We start from the raw sequence: 7565 nt of genomic DNA, 5'->3' as shown, positions 1-7565 counted from the left end.
TTTAAGTGATTCTCCATTGAACCAACTGATCTCCTGGGTTCTGGTGCAGCAAAGGACTTCTGAAATACCTCCTGATTGGTTAAGATGATCTCCTGGTTCCCATAAATAGCTCTGGGTCGAACCAAGTTGAATTGGTTGAAGACTTTCCATAGATGACGTCGGTTTGGCCGGTTCTGGGGAATTGATCATAACTCCTAATTTCCGTGGCCATTTCTCCTGATCTTGGGCTTTCTGGAAAGATGATAAACTCCTCTTGACTCCTATGATGGGCTTTGCTTCAGGCCGCTCCTTAATTGAGCTTGAATCTTCTTCTAAAGTCGGGTACTCGCAGATGGACGGGTTGAGAAACCTCTGAATTGTAAAATTCATAACTTCTTGCTCCGTGAATATATTGGCCCAATTACAATTGGAATGGACTCCTTCTTGAGTGTAGAATCTATCAAAATTAGACTCGTGATTTAAACCCTCCTGGTTTGTAAGATATGGCATTTTTAGTGCACGTATATCCTGGTTGGCGCTTTGGCTGGTTGAGTAGGGTGTTGAGTCGACCTCTGATTCAGCTGCTGAATTGCTGGCCTCAACAGGTAACCACAAAAATATAATAATAAAACATCTTGATTATAGCGTCATGGCTAAAAATAGTAGCTAAATCGTTATTATTCCAAATGAATCGATACACTCATTTTAATGATGGAAAAATGTGGTTTTGCCGTTTGACATGAAAATATATGTTTGCAATTTTGACGGAAAATGTAACTTTGGTTTTTAGTGAAAATGTGATTTTACTATATTGGCAAAAACATGATTTTGCGGTTAAGTGGAAAAACGTGACTTTGTAGTTTTGGCGGAAAAACATGAAGTTGCAATTTTTGGGCGGAAAATTCTGTAATGGAGATTTTGGCGGAAAACTTGGTTATGTGGTTTTGACGTGAAAACATGATTTAACGGTTTTAGTGGAACTGATGTTGCGATTTCGGTGGAAAAACTCGCTTTTTGGTTTTCACAGGAAACCCCGATTTTGTAGTTTGGCAGGAAAACATGATTCAACAATTTTGTAGAAAAGATTGATTTTGATGTTTTGGTTGAAAAACTTGATTTTATGGTTTTAACGAGAAGATATGATTTTGCAGTTTTAGCGGAAAAACATGATTTTGTACTTTTGGCAGGGAAACTTAATTTTGCAATTTTGACAAAAAAACTATAATTTTACGGTTTTAACGGAAAAGTCGATTTGATGATTTTGACGGAAAAATCCGATTAAGGAAATTTGGTGGAAAAACTTGATTTGAAGATTTAGTGAGTTTGGCAAGAAAAAAGATACATTTTTTCAAAAAAAAAAAAAGATATTTGTGGTTAATGAGATTTTTGTAATTCAGTTAAACATTAGTTAAAATTTAATTTTGTAGGTTGGGTTGGTTACGTGGATTAAGAGGTTGGGAAGAAAAAGAATTTAGGGAAATCTGTTTTTTTGGAGCAAAAAAATGGTAACTATGTCCCTTTAGACTAATTTATACTACTTTATGTCCTATTAGACTATTTTTTTCAAAAATGGCAGTAATGCCCTTAAAATTGTAATTTTTAAAAATATATATATATTGAGTTCGACAAGGGGGATCGATCGATCCCACTTTACAAGTTATAGTGGATCGATCGATCCCCATCATTATTCAGAACAAAAAAAACGCGAAATATATACTGATCGACCTGGTCCATTTCACTCGATCGGCGAATGTCGATTTACACAGATTGGTAAATCGACCGATCTGTAAGAATAGATCGATCGATCCCGTGCTGAGGAAAGAATCCCAAATCGATTTTTTTGGTTTTGTATGATTATATCCGGATTGATTCCCACTTGATTTGAACCGACCAAGCATGATTTCAACTCTTTGAACTCGATTTCTCTGGGATGAAAGTGAATATTCTCAAATCGATTTGTCGCTTTTTTTTGTTCCTTTTTTGTTTTTTTTTAAAAAAATCGATTTTTTAAAAAAAAATAAAAGTGAATATTCTCAAATATTTTGTTTCCATATTTTTAGGAACTGATTTCTTATCCGTAAAATACAGCTAATATGTAGAAATCAGTTTCTACAGTTTTTTTATTTCTACATGTTTTAGATTTATAGTAAATCTGTAGAAGTCGGTTTCTACATGTTTTAGAATTAGATTAATGTGTAGATTTTGATTTCTAAGAATTTTAGAATGGTAGGTTAAGCGCGGAATGTGTATTCTACATATTTGTAGAATACTCCTATTTACGTAGATCATGTATTCTAAACATTGTAGATTCAATGAAAAAAGTAGATTTCGTTTTCTACTTCGTAGAATGTTATTTCTACTTTTTTAGAACATAATCTGAAATTTATAATTTTAACTTTTTTATAACTGGAAAATATACCATTAAGTTCATATAGGTATTTTAACAAATGTTAATATTTTTCCAAATTTTTTTTGTTTGTAAAACTATTTATTAAAATTATTTTCATAAATATTAAAGGGTATTATAGGAAAATATGACACAAAATATATATTAGTCTAAAGGGACATAGTTACTATTTTTTTGCTCTAAAAAACAGTTTTCCCAAGAATTTATTGGAAGAAGAAAAAGTGTAGTGAAAATTGTCCTCTTCAAATGTAAATTGTAGGGGTAAACGTAATTTACGGTGTAAATTTCTTTAAAAATATTATAACTATGATATAATGTAATTTAGTCAACTCTAACGTCTTCGACTCTCAGTGTTATTACATCCTATATAAGCAAAAAATTTGCGGAAATAATGTTTTACAAACTATTGTGATAATTGGTTCGACTGTGACTTTAAAAATTTAGATGTAGATGTTTAGCTGTGAATAAATCGGTTGTACCTGTAAAATTGTTACCGTAGATTTTTTATGCAGAAACTTTTGCTGTAGTTGAATTTGTTGCAGTTGTAAGCTATAAGCGGTAGATATTTTAAAATAAAATATATGAAATATGTGTTCTATATATAAAATTATTATTTTATATCAATTAAAATAATTTATATTAATGTTTTTTTATAAATTATCAAAGTTTATTGTAATTTAAAATGTGATATGTAAATAATATTTATATTATTTTAATATTTTAATAATTTAAAAACACCCAAATTCAAAGTTAAAATATTTATAAATTTTTTTATTATGATTATATAATTTATTTGATATTATAGATAGTTTTTCATACAACCTATAAAAAAAGATGTAGGCTTTAACTTTTAAAAATAAAGGTACAACATGATTGGTAAATTTTAATAATTTAAAAACAAATAAAGTTAAAGTAAGAAGATAAATCTCAGCTAATCACCCCCTATATATAATTAAACACTAGGTAGATATCCACGCAGGATTGAAATAACTTATAAATAGATATTTTATATAATTGTAAAACAAACCATATGATTAATTACTTACAGCATGTAACAAAATTTATCACACTTACTACTAAACGATGTGCGGGCATAATCAACTTACGAATACTTATTATTTTATGTCTTATTAATTTAAAAATCGGCATAGTAAAACTCTAATTGGTGTTCATGTTGAAGGAAAAAATTATGGTGAATTTTTTGTTCATCAAAATTTATGCCAGTTATGTTGAAATTTTAATCAAATTATTGAAAGGTAGATCCCACTTTTTTTTCTCTAAATTCTCCATGGAAGAATGAATTTATAAGAAAAAGTTTTCCCTATGCAATTTTGATAAGGAACAAATTGAACAAAAATTCATTTTTATTTTTATTTTTTCAATTCCTCAAATGAAATTTTATTTTTTATTTTGTTCATTTTTTTCATTCTTCTAGTGGTCACCAACTGAAGCTATTAGAAATAGTTTAGAAAATATCTTTATATAAATATTTTTGTTTGACTAATATTTAATTATAAATTATTTTATATCTTAATTTTTAACTTTATAATAAAAAAATATTGTTTTCAGATAGCAACACAACATATATAAGAATTCTCTTAGTTTTTAAATATATTTTCACAATTTTATTATATTAGTTTATAAATAATTATTTAATATAACATATAAATTTAATATTATTATAATAAAATTCATGACTTATTATATATAGAATTCATTACGGATTTTGTGAAAATTAATAAATACTCAGTTAAAAACTAATAATAAATCAATGACCTATATAAAAGCTTAAAACCTAATAAGAAAATAAGAATTTTAATATAACATATATATTTAAATATTATTAAATAAAAATTCGTTTCTAATTATATACAAATTCATTACGGATATTTTTTTAAATTAATAAATTAGTGATTCAGTTAAAAATTATTAATAAATCAATGACTAAGCTAAACCCTAATAAAAACATGACAAATAAGCAAAATTGACTAAAATCATGGAAAACATGACAAATAAACAAAATCAAAATAATTATATATCTAATTACATATTTTGTAGTTATATTATTTAAATTAATAAATTATGGAGTCAACTAAAAACTATTAATAAATTAATGACTCAGTTTAAACCTAATTAAAATATGACAAATAATCAAAATTACCTAAAAAATCATGACAAATAAGCTAAATCAATTCGTAATAGTATAGATTGCGTTAAAAGATGTCAGCGGAAATTAAAAGCTAATTAATAACCGTAGGAAGTGTTTTTGCTAGGGAAGAATAATGGTTGTAATTGTATTACTGCATTTGAGTCTATTTATAGGGTGAAGCCATAAGTACACTATTGATGCCTACGTTATAAAATTGATTGTATAATTAAAAATAGGAAATTTAGATTCTGCGATTATTAATCAATAATAGTGTCAAATTAGTTAATTTAGATGTGTATTCCATTTGAAAGTAATATAGAATAATGATGTTATCGTAGAGTTAACATATTTAACAAAAATCACAGATATATTATTGCGCTAATATGTTTAATATGCAGTATCTAAGGCATAAATTTTGGAAATGCACTAAATTACAATGATATTTAAGAATTGTATATGACTATAAATCTAAACTAAAATATTTCTATACGTGAATATTATGTGCATAAATAAACTCATGTTATATTTTACATATGTTTTATATTATTACTTTTTTTATCATATAACAAATAAACTAAATGGTTGAAATTGGTTACATCAACTCCTTACATATATGGTTTTAATGAAATCTGTACGTATTATAATATTTATAATTAAAATAAATAATATACTCATCATCTACTGCAATGATTTTTCTTTGCATAGAATAAGAAAAATTGAGTTCGGAATTCTAATTTTCTAAATTATTTATCATAATATATTTGATAGAAGGTTGTATATATGTCTATTGTTGAAATGATTAATTCATTTGGAAAAATATTTGTAGATGTTCATACGGTTGGCTTTTAAAAATACTAGAAAATAACTTTGATTTATTGCATATGCTGTCGCCATATGTAGAACCAAATATACATAACACTTAGGCATCTTCGAAAAGAAACTCTATTTTGAAGTTTCTAAAACTCTATATTTGAAGTTTAAAAGTGTTCTTCTCCAAAACCAAAACTTCAAACTTAATTTTAAAACTTTTTGTATTTTATAATATGGTCCTTATATTTATCATAACTAATTTGAATTCATAAAACTTTTGTAAATAACTAGCACATATATAAACATATTACAACAATATTAATTAATAAAATATAATATTAAAATATAAAATTTTAAACAAAATAACTTAATTAATATTAAACTTCAATAATACCATATTATTTCATAAAGTGATTTTCGTAATGCATATATGATCTACTAGTGCATTTTGAAGAAAAATGGCTATCCTCATTTTTAATTTGTAGATTAGAGATAAAAATTGTTAAAATCGGGTGATATTAATAATTATAAATACATTAGATAAGAACAAGAACGTAAAAGAGAAGCATAAAATATTGCTAAAAGACTAACTTTTATCGATGATATTAATACTCGTGAATATATTCAATATAAACAAAAAAGAATTGTACCAAAAGACATCATCAGCAACAACAACAACAACCATCTTCAGTTATATAAACAAAATTGGACAATATTTAGAAATTTTGAAGGTTCCGGTTCAAACTTACCGACTATTAGTGTTGTTGTAATATTTAAATTTGTGTAATAGTTATGTCTTCATGTAACTTTTTAAAAGTTTTATTTGTTAATTTTTTTTGTATATTTTTGTTATCTAAATCTAGTTTTAAATATTTTAAATCTTATTTTAAAGTTTTATTTAATTTTATGTATAAGGTTAAATTTTGTAAACAAAACTTAAAATATTTATGAGATATAATTTTTATAAGGATTAAAACAATAAACAAGAAAATATTTATGAATCATAAATGTGATGTGTAATTGTAGGGACCAAAATGCAAATAAAAATATGAAACTTCAAATTTGAAGTTTTGAAAGTGAAACTTCAAATATAGAATTTCACTCCTCAAAACTTCAAATCATAAATGTGAAGTTTTGAAGTTCTTTTTTGGAGAGCAAAAAACTTTATATTTGAAGTTATAGAGTGTCTTTTGGAGATGCTCTTAATATAAAGAATAAATGATAGATAATTATGTTAATGGCATATGCTGTAATATTTCTAATAAATAGAGGGTTAGTTAATATATGGCGTGAGAAGACTTGTGGAGATGATACATAAGCATTAGGCCTGAGCAAAATAACCGGAACTGAAGAACCGAACCGGAACCGAACCGAAATACCCGAAACTGGAACCAGACTAATACCTTCAAATATCGGAACGGTTCCTATATTTTTATATCTGAAATAACCGAACCGAACCGGAACCGAACCGAGAACCGAACGGGTATCCGAATATATAAAAATATTAATTATATATATATATATATATAACATCAGTAAATATATATTTTTAATTTAAAATTCTATTAAAAGTATCTGAAAATAGTTGAGGATAACTAAATTATTATAAAGTATCAAAACTACCCGAAAGTATCCGAAACTATCCGGATAGTTTTATCCAAAATATCCAAAGTAATCCGAAATCTCCAAAATTTTTATCTAAATCATCCTAATTATTTGATATTTTACCCTAAATAACCGATATTTTATCCAAACTACCCGAACTACCCGAACTATCCGAACCCGAACCGGATCCAAATGAGAACCAAACTTTTTCCGGATATTTTCCGGTTCCTACATTTACTATCCGAACCGAACCGAACCCGAAACTATCCGAACCAAACCCAACCGAAAATAGGTCAAGTACTAAATGGATCCTCTAGCCCTTATCCGAACTACCCGAAACCCGAAATACCCGAACCGAACCGAACCGATACCCGAAATGCCCAGACCTAATAAGCATAGTGGAAAATTTGTTAATAACATACAAAATTAAGGTTATTTTTTTAAAGTGTTTCTGTTTTAATATATAAGGATTTTGAAAACTGAAAACAAATATCAATTCAAACACTTCAAAAATTAAAATCCGGAATGAAACACGGACAAATTCCTAATAACTCATAAAACAAAATAAATAAAATAGTAGGTGCATTTGGAAGATTTAACACACACATAGGGGAC

This window comes from Brassica oleracea, chromosome C6 (genome assembly GCF_000695525.1).
Source record: "Brassica oleracea var. oleracea cultivar TO1000 chromosome C6, BOL, whole genome shotgun sequence".
In the NCBI taxonomy this organism is placed as follows: Eukaryota; Viridiplantae; Streptophyta; class Magnoliopsida; order Brassicales; family Brassicaceae; genus Brassica; species Brassica oleracea.
This window is presented reverse-complemented; position numbering follows the sequence as displayed.